Raw genomic sequence first — 10,000 nt, forward strand, 5'->3', positions numbered from 1 at the left:
CACACAGATAGATAGATAGATAGATAGATAGATAGATAGATAGATAGGTAGATAGATAGATAGATACTTTATTGATCCCCAAGTGGAAATTCAAATATACATATAAGAAAATGCCACTGTACAATAGAGACAGTAGAAGATAAACATGATACTAAATACTAAATATACTATAAAAACTAAATCAAATATCAAATATCAACAAAGTGTGCTCAAGGATGCTTAAGGATGATCAAGCATGACAGGGCATGGACTGACCCTGTAATTCAGTGTGCAGCTGAGGATGATCCGTTTCCTTGTTGTCCCTGTCAAGGGTGCCATGGTCGTGGACCCCACAACAGACATAAGCAAGATGCAATGTACAGTTGAAAGGGTGGGGATAATAATATGGACATATAAGAGAATAATGTATAATGTAGACAAGATAATATAACAAAACTAAAACTACCCTTGAGGTAAAAGGGTTACAGCTAGGCTTGGAATTTCACCATTCTGGGGGCAAGGCCACTTAGCCTTCAGTTGGGCATATTTGGTGGTGGGCATGTCAGGGCACCAAGGCCAAAGTTAACTAAATATGATCAATGTTGTATTTAGCCTATTCACTGCAGTAGACCTGCATCACTGTATGAAACATTACAAAAACATGACATATTACTAGGGCTGTCAATCGATTAAAAAAAATAATCTAATTAATTACATACCCTGTGATAAATTAATCTAAATTAATCACATATATAATTTTTGCTGAGTTCACTAGTTCGCCCGTCGGCATGATTGCTATACCGAGTGTATAAGCTAAGCGCGTGGTTGGCATGGTAGCTGGCCGTGGTCATGGAATGCCTGAAGCGGAGACCGCGATAGAGCGATGGCCGCTTGCACCCCAAAAGAGCAGAAAGGAAGGCCACTACCGAATTACATTTGCGCTTGCTTAGCAAGTCATAGATCCACTATATGGAGTGGATGTACATTAGGACTGAGGCATCCGTGGACCAATGGCTCAGTATTTGATTGCTGCTCAAATAGGACAATGCATGCAGCTGTAGTAGCAGCTCCTATCCTGAATGCACAGAGTAGCGGCCTGCGGGAACCGGATTTGACAAGGATATATAAGAGTCTGGAACCTGTGACGAGTGATGGGTACCCTTCATCTGAGATGAAGAGAGCGGGCTAGTAGCGATGCTTGAGCTGACCGAAATGAGATGTAGTGTGATGGGTATGAAGCTGTAACCTGACAATAGCCAGATGAATGTCGTTCCGCTTAGCTCCGCCTAGCTTCACTCACATCCATCTGGGACCTCTTCCATTGAGTGATTTCTGCAACCGACTTTATGGTTCAGCCAATCAGGATGCAGGGCGGGAGTTTCATAGATGTGACATAGCGTAGAAGCGACTGTGAGACTGTTATCAGCGTCACGGGTTGGCTTCAATGTGAGTGGTTGAAGTAGCACGTCAATAGATGACGGACAAGTGGCCTATTCAATCATATGCAAGCATTTTTTGATTAGGCCCAGCCTTCTGAAGCAACACTTCAATGGATCGGTTCCAGATGGATGAGTGGAGCTAGGCGGAGCGAAATTCATCTGGCTATTGTCAGGTTAATGAAGCTGAGGATCTGAGGCAGAGTTGGATATGAATAGGAGTGTCCTTTTCGGAACTGATCGGTTTAGTCTGTTTGGTAGTAAACGTATTGTGTCCTGGTCTAACTCTCAAGATCTGCCATCGGGAATGAAATGAGACGAGGGGCATGTAGACTCACTACATCTCAGCAGCCCAAAGGAGGCCGGTAAACATGATGGAGTGTGAATCAGAGTGCTGTGACATGAACCCCTTGCGAAGTATAGCAAGGCAAGCGGCAAGTAGTGGATCTTAGTTGCGCTTGCTCAGCGGACATTCGTGTATTGCATAACCGTGGGAACGATGGGTGTCAGGGTTCAGCAGAGCTGCTGCCGCGAGGGTCTCGGGGTTCAGCCGAGACGTTGCTGCATGGTCTTGGGGCTCAGCGGAGCAGTCATTAGATGGGTCCTGAACCTTGGCGGAGCTGTTCCTAAAGGTCCTATGGGCTCAGCGGAGCTGCTTCTGCATGGGTCCTGGGGCTAGTTGGAGCCGTCGTTGCCTGGGTCCTGGGGCTCGGTGGAGCTGTTGCTGCATAGGGGTTTGGGCTCGGCAGAGCAGTCATGGCACGGATCTTGGGCCTCGGTGTAGCTGCTGCTGTATGGGTTGTGGAGCTCGGTGTATTTGCTGCATGGTTCTGGGGCTCAGCGAAGCCATCGTTTCATGGGTCGGGGCTCGGCGTAGCTGCTGTTGCATGGTTCTCGGGGCTTGGTGGAGCCGACGTTGCATGGGTCCTGGAGCTCAGCGTAGCTGTTGCTGCATGGTTCTCGAGGCTTGGTGGAGCCGAAGTTGCATGGGTCCTGGATCTCGGCTTAGTTGTTGCTGCATGGCTCTTGGGGCTGAGCAAAGCAGTCATTGCATGGGTCTTGGGGCTCAGCGTAGCTGCTGTTGCATGGGTCCTGGAGCTCGGCGTAGTTGTTGCTGCGTGGTTCTTGGGGCTTCAGTGAAGCAGTCGTTGCATGGGTCTTGGGGCTCAGAGTAGTTGTTGCTGCATGGTTCTTGAGGCTCAGCGAAGCTGTCGTTGCATGGGTCCTGTAGCTCTGTGTAGCTTTTGCTGCATGGGTCTTGGGGCTCAGCGAGCCCGTTGTGTAGCAGGGTAGCAGGAGCTCAGCCCAGCAGTTGCTGCATGGGTCTCCCTGAAGCTGTTGTTGCACTGGGTCCAAGCTCATTCCGTACTATCTGTGGCAGCCTTAAATAATTCAACCTGGGCTGAAAGAATACTTTTAGAATACCATTACCTGATAAAACATGACATATTCAGCATGATACGACATACAACACATAATACATGATAGGCAGATAAGGCATGATAAGGCATGAATAGCATGAATGGTGAGTATCCAGATGGAATGAAATGGCTGTGGCTAATGAATAGCTGGGTAGACGGAACGGGATGTTAAAGCTGGAACGTGCAGCGTGAGGAGGTGGTCGAAGGGCCTTTGCTGTGGCTAGTGAATAGCTGGGGGGGCGGGAATGGGGCGTCGTGATCCAAGCACTCGCGGAGTGCTGATAACCCGCTGCGGCTGGCTGGTCTAGCGCGGAGCCAGGGAAGGGATGGGTAGGGGTAGGGGGTAAAGGGAGGGCGCAGTCGTCGGAACGACTGGAAGAGGGGCAGCCCTGGACCGGGTCCTGGCTGGGGGGAAGTGGGTGGGGAAGGGGAAAAGGGGGCGGAGGGAGTAGCGACGCGGTCCCTACCGGAGCCGGCTGAGACCAGGTGCTCGCTAACTCGTAAAGAAAATAGGGAGCTAGCGGAGTGAGTTTGAACGGACGCCTCTTCATGAGTAGTGGCGTGTTGTACAGACATGACTCCGGGAATGGAATTTTGCGAGCGCCGTGGCGTGTGACGTATGGATAAGGAGGCCGGCTTAAATACCCTGGCGGTGGAAGACAGGTGAGTTAATTGCTGTCAATCATCCCTGAGGGCTCCTCCCGAACTTTGTTTAGAAAACATCATAAAGTATTTTAAATATTTTAATTCAAATGAATCATTGAATAATCAGCATTAGTGACATTAAAGTTCAAAAACTCTTTTATTATTATTTTCACTGTTCAAATAATGGCCATAATAATCTATGATATGACCTTATATGCTGAGGAAATAAATTCCTAAAAAAACGCTTCAGGAAGAAGTTTTTTTCACATATACAAGGCATTTCAGGCCACAGATATAACCTAGGGGACACAATGAAAATAAATGAACACTCCCCTCAATATCAACGCTATCTTTCCATTGATGTGCGACTTTAGAGTTGACAATCTCCGGTGATATGCAAATTCCTTGCTGCAGACGTTGCAGAGGACTTTATTTTAATCAACACTTTATTTTAATCAACACCATCAGGCCGTTTTTTAAAAGTAAATGTTCCAATCAATGATCTAGGCAGCACATTTTCTTCTCCTTCATTTTACAGTAATGGTTACTAACTAGAATGGCTCGGGGTCAAAGGTCATATGGAATCGATTTTTTTTTTTCAGTTATTTTTTCTCAAATGAATGAATCGAAATGAATCAGTTATTTTGATAGCCCTACATGTTACATAGAACTTGATGGTCATTTTGATACCATAGATTTAATAGAGACCCAGTCAGACCAATAGTATGCAAAATCAGGAACAGAGTTTATTTACAATGATGCGCATCAAGGGAGAGACAGCATGACTTCACCTAAAGATCCATCAGCTGCTCTAACTAGACAAGGAAATAGTTAGGGTTTAATTATCCTTCCATGCTGACGGGAGATGGCGTTGGTCCCATCTCACGTGGACTATACTGATTAGTGGCAACCTGGCAATCCGGAGCAGATAGCTACTGACGCAGCCATGCAGAACAGTGAAACACTGCAAAATCATAATATTCCCGCTTATCTCTAAATACAGTCACACAGAGATATACACAGGGACAGTACAGATATCATACAGTCATTACATAGAATCATACTTTTAGTATCAAAGTGACCCACTAATGATAAATGGAGAACATTAAACCACATATTGGAATATTGGACATAATGCAGAACGTTAAACCACATATTGTAATATTGGACATAATGTTCTATTTCACTTTCTGTAAGTCCCCCTTTTTCAGCCTTTATGGCTGGAACATTTCATCAAATATTGCCACTATATAAAATATAAATGATTATACAATTGTTTCATTAAAGTTAGTGAGATCCAAATAAGCAGTACATGACTATACATGATTTAACTGATTCTTCATAAGTCATGAAAAATAGCTACACATGATTGGTGTACAATAACAACTACAGTAAATTAAAAAGCATATATTTGGTCAATCCCCCTGAACTATTCAGAAACCCATCTATATCATTTCTATATCAGGTTGGGATAATCCCATTGGTGTACCACCTTTTCAGATTATCAACCGATTTAGAGGCATCAGGACATAAATCACATGTATAAAAATAACAAGTTCTGAATCCAATACTCTCAAGTCCCCCTTTAAAAGACTTAAAGCCTTTGACACCAAACAATATCACAAATCTGAATCAGAAAGAGCCTACTAATTAACTGAAAGTAATGCAGTAATTGTGTCTCTTTACCATGTGTATAATACTTAGGCAAAGCTGAATATAAAACCAAAACACATAAGAAATGTCTCTCAACAATTCTCAAATAGAATAGAATAAAGGAAATGAATCAAATTAAACAACATGGTTACATGTATAAAAGTGGCCCTGACTGTCTTGATTTCTCACAGGGTGTGAAGAAAAGTGTACATGCCACAGAGTAGCCTAAAAACCAAATAGTTCAAGGGCGGGGGGAAAAACAATAGACACAAGAAAAAGGGAAAAAAGTAGAGTCTGTAAGGCTCCCCCTTTTTGACCACTGATTGCACCTGAAACAAAACACAGAGATATACATATCTGGGCCCAAGGCCCCAGTAGTGCTTCCTAAGTTTCAGCTACATTATTAAAAAGATTTCAATTGCAATACTGCTAGGTCTGTCACCAAACTAGTAATTAGCAATGAAATATAAATTCACATGATCATGATCTTCATGGATACTCTTGCACACTGCTTGCTACAGTAAGCCTCTTCTACATACTTGCTGCACACTGCCCCCCCCCCCTACATACACAGCACATTGTCTTCAGGATCTTCTCCAACACACATCCTCTACATACTTACAGCACACTGCCCCCACCTACTCACACACACACTACACACACACACACACAGTCACTGCTCCACTCCCCTCCTGCCCACACACACATCTTCACTGTCATCACTCACATACATCATACATACAGTACTCTGCTTGCAATAGTAAGTCCCTTCACCATACTTGCAGTACCCTGCCCCCCCCCTCTCCTCTACATACACAGCACATTATTTCATCAGGAAGCTTCTCCAACACACATCCCCAACATACTTACAGCACACTGCCCCCCCAATACACAGCACATTGTCTCATGAGGAAGCTTCTCCAACACACATATTGCACACTGCCATCTCCCCACATATACAGCACACTATCCTATCTCCCTTGTCATCCCCCCAACACACACACCAAGACCCCTGGCAGTTGGGTTAGCCCTTGAGCCGTGGATCTGCCCAAGGTTTCTTCCTTGGTAAGAGAGTTTTTCCTTGCCCCTGTTGCTCTTGGGTGCTCCTTGTTGGTGCCCCCCCCCCCAATCCTCCCCCCACCTTTCTTATGCAGCCCTTGCCAGTTAATCTACTAAACCCCCCCCCCCCCATAAATGCACAAATAGGCTGACACCAGACATAATTTCACTGCATTTCTTACTTCCAGTAACTATATGCATGTGACAATAAACTTCCTTGTATCCTTGTATCCTTGAACATATTCTGAACGTCTGAAACAAATGAAAGTTGTATTGTATTGCTGTATCCAAAATAATTGTAAACGATATGGTCTAGTATGTATGTCATCATACCACATTATCATCTTGACACTGGTTTGCATAGCTGTAAAAACAGTTGTAAAACATTTTCCATGTCAATGATGAGAAAAAAAATAATAATACCAATATAACAACTGCAATGGGTGTGTAGTTAATAAACATATGAACCTATTAGTTCAATATTAGTTCAGTGTAGTGAAGTGAACATCAACAGCCTCTCATTCTCCATGAAAGAAAAAGCTATCTTTTAATCATAACTTGATACTGTACACTGCAAGAGCTAGCTGTCTGTGTTATTAGACTACTCTTAATCAGACTCCCCCTTATGATCTGCAGCAAGGCTGCAAAATGATTCCCTTAGCTAAAATGTTGTCGCCTATTACACGGTGTCCTAGAGCTAAGTACGTCAGTGCATCAACAATTTAATAAATTCACTGCTGTTGGTAAGATTACAACTTTGCTAAACTGGCCCCTAAGTATGAATTTAACTGATATTCTTCAACTCTTGTCAGTGTTGTCATTGTCAGAAGCACGAGATTGTGGAGCAATGCTTAATATTATGTCCAAGCTAAAAGTAGTGCCCTTCTCCCCCTTTTTATCCAGAACCTTCTCTGCCCTTAGAACCTGTATTTCTTCCACTGTGGCCCATTCAGCCAGTCGCTCACCATAGTGTAAGGTGGCCTCACTCAAAGCAGGACCTGGCAGGGCTAAAGGCCTACACACCTAGCCAATCAACAGTCAAAACACATCTGTGTCTACCTTGAAGCAAGAACATAGCGTCCGCATGGCTTCCAGTGTTTACGGCCTACATGTGGCACAGGATAACTTGGGTCAGGTTCTATTAGCATGGGGAGCAGGGAGCTTGGAGAAACAAGTATTCTGTATTTAAGCAAAATGGTCATACTTCCTATGGGGCCTTCATTAAATTTACAAATGGAAAATCTAAACCAAAACTGGAATATGTAATCTGATATAATTCACATATATCAGATTACATATTCCTCATCACACTCATCTCGCATATGTGCTCCTGTGACTTGTAGTGGATTGGGGAGAGCAAGGATGGCCTTGATGCTTTGGTCCAGGCATCCATCCAGCACAGCATACAGCATTTCATTTTCCCTGTAAAGCTTCACTAAATTTAGTTAAAACAACAGATATTCCTAGGCGGAGATATCAGATATCAAAATGTATATAAAACACTGGAGGATGATGTAGGAGGTTGCGACCCTATGACATTTTAGTCATTGATTCAATCAATGTAATTTGATGCTAACCTTGTAAATAATACATATACACTTTAGTTTATCGCAAATAACATGAAAAACTGTTATTTCCCTCACCAATGAGCACTACGTAGAGGTCCTTATAAACATCAAGAGGATCTCATAAACCTAGGTTTTTCTATTTAGGATGAATCACCCCTGAGCCTCTTCGCTTTGGGTTTCTTTTCATTATAGGACCACTTCTACCAAATAGCCTTGACTCCCTTCGGAGGAGATATATATTTTTTTATTCTTTATTCTACTCACCGAACGTTCGCTTTTTGGTTGATCACTGGTCCTCGCTCCGGCGTCTCAGGAGAATTCCCTTTCAGTAGGATCCCTTCACCGGGGGTCAGAAGATCAGCCATCTCGCCTTGCTGTCTCAGACAACCAAGGGCTTTCAGGATTCCAAATCCAAGGTCCTAGACCTCACCTATGTATGTTTTTTCAGAAAGCTCATTCTGACCCCAGATGTTGGGATCCTGGGACCTCTCGCAATTCTGTTAGGTAAATCAATTGGAAATCAAGAAGATGAGACAGGAGCCAGTGATCAAAATCATACGATTATATTGAATCTTTGCAAAGAGTGAGGATAGTACAACACAGCTGGTTGAAACAAGGAGTTTTACATTCTAAGAGTGCATTCTGAGTGCTTATATACTTCAGTGGCTACATAAGTCAAGTGTAACTACACCCATAGTCATACAATTCAAGCGTGACTACTCCTAATGGGTAGTCACTTAATCAGATGTTGGTGGTTTGTTACCTTACTTGTTGTGAGCAGGGTTGTCGAGTGATCTTGCCCACAGATCTCTCAAATATTAGAATCTCAGGCTTCTCTGAGCATATCTTATTCTAGGGCTAGGGCCTGAATCACTAGGGGAAAAAAAAGATAAGATGGGCGGTAGCAACCTAACGGCCCTGGTCTGCTTGTAAGTCTCTGGTTTACCCGTTGCTGCGTGTTCAGCTCCCTTACGGGTGTTTCCAGAGGCCCATCCCCAGAACCAGGGCTGAAAGATCACCCCCCTCCATTTTGTTCCAGAGGAAAAACAAAACACTTAGGACTGTAGAAATTATTCAATGACAATTGTAATGCAATGGCACATAATTTGAAAACTGGCAAATCTAAAAAGAATATCAAACAAGGGCATTACATGTCTCTTTTAGCATTGACAGGAAAACAAACAAAATAAAATAATTAAGGCATGTTGACCAAACACAAAACAAAACATGTTGCCACTCTTAAGAGAAGTAACTCTTGACTGAATTAATATAGTATGCTATCAACATCAAAACATCATTTTTTTTTTAAATAATGGAAGACTCCTCTGACAAGCAACACCTTCAAATTGGGTCGAACTTATAAAATATCTTTAACTACATAATTCAAGTGTAATAAATGTCTTTTCTCTTCTCCACTCTCTCTCTCTCTCTCTCTCTCTCTCTCTCTCTCTCTCTTTTACACTGGCTCCCTGACCTTCAAGTGCAGAGATAACAACCACTCACACACACACACACACAGCTAAGTCAGAGAAGATCTGTACCTTATGGTTAAGTGTGTTAGTGTTTTCTGTACCAGCAAGAGTGCCCTCAATGGTGACCACAGAATATCCTTTACCTTTGTGAAAAGGAACAACTCAACAGGAGAGAAGGAATTAGACTTCAAACACTTAACAAAATCTTGGCTTCAGTTTAGTAAATCAAACAAGTTTGAATCCGAAGCAAAAACCCCAAAAGAATTCTCTTATTGAGAGGAAGCACAAAAAAAAAACAATTCAATACAATTTACAGTCAGATGCATCTTTCTTATGTGTATTCTCAGTTACAGTCTGTAACAGATATGTGACCTTCATGCATATCAGCTGGCTAACACACACACACACACACACACACTCTCTCACTCAGGCCTCATGTCGACTGACAGGAGAGAAGACAAAGACAAAACGAACTCAGTCTTTAGTTGCAACACATAACATGTAGCCTATACTTTTAGACGGATTCTTTCTTCTAATTATTTTGTGGTATTTTTGATTGGCTGACACACAATGTTAGCAGCACTGGGATGTTTTGAATAGGCGTCCCCACCTTTATCTTAGTTTGGCCCAACTAATGCTGCTGACCATGTGTGGCTGCCACAGACAGACAAAGCTGCCAAGTACTGTAAGCTAACTGTCCCTTAACAACACAGATGAGGCGGATGTTTTCTTAGATTCAAATAGCTTTGCAGCTCCGAACAAACTAT

The sequence above is a fragment of the Alosa alosa genome, chromosome 14 (genome assembly GCF_017589495.1).
Source record: "Alosa alosa isolate M-15738 ecotype Scorff River chromosome 14, AALO_Geno_1.1, whole genome shotgun sequence".
Classification (NCBI taxonomy): Eukaryota; Metazoa; Chordata; class Actinopteri; order Clupeiformes; family Clupeidae; genus Alosa; species Alosa alosa.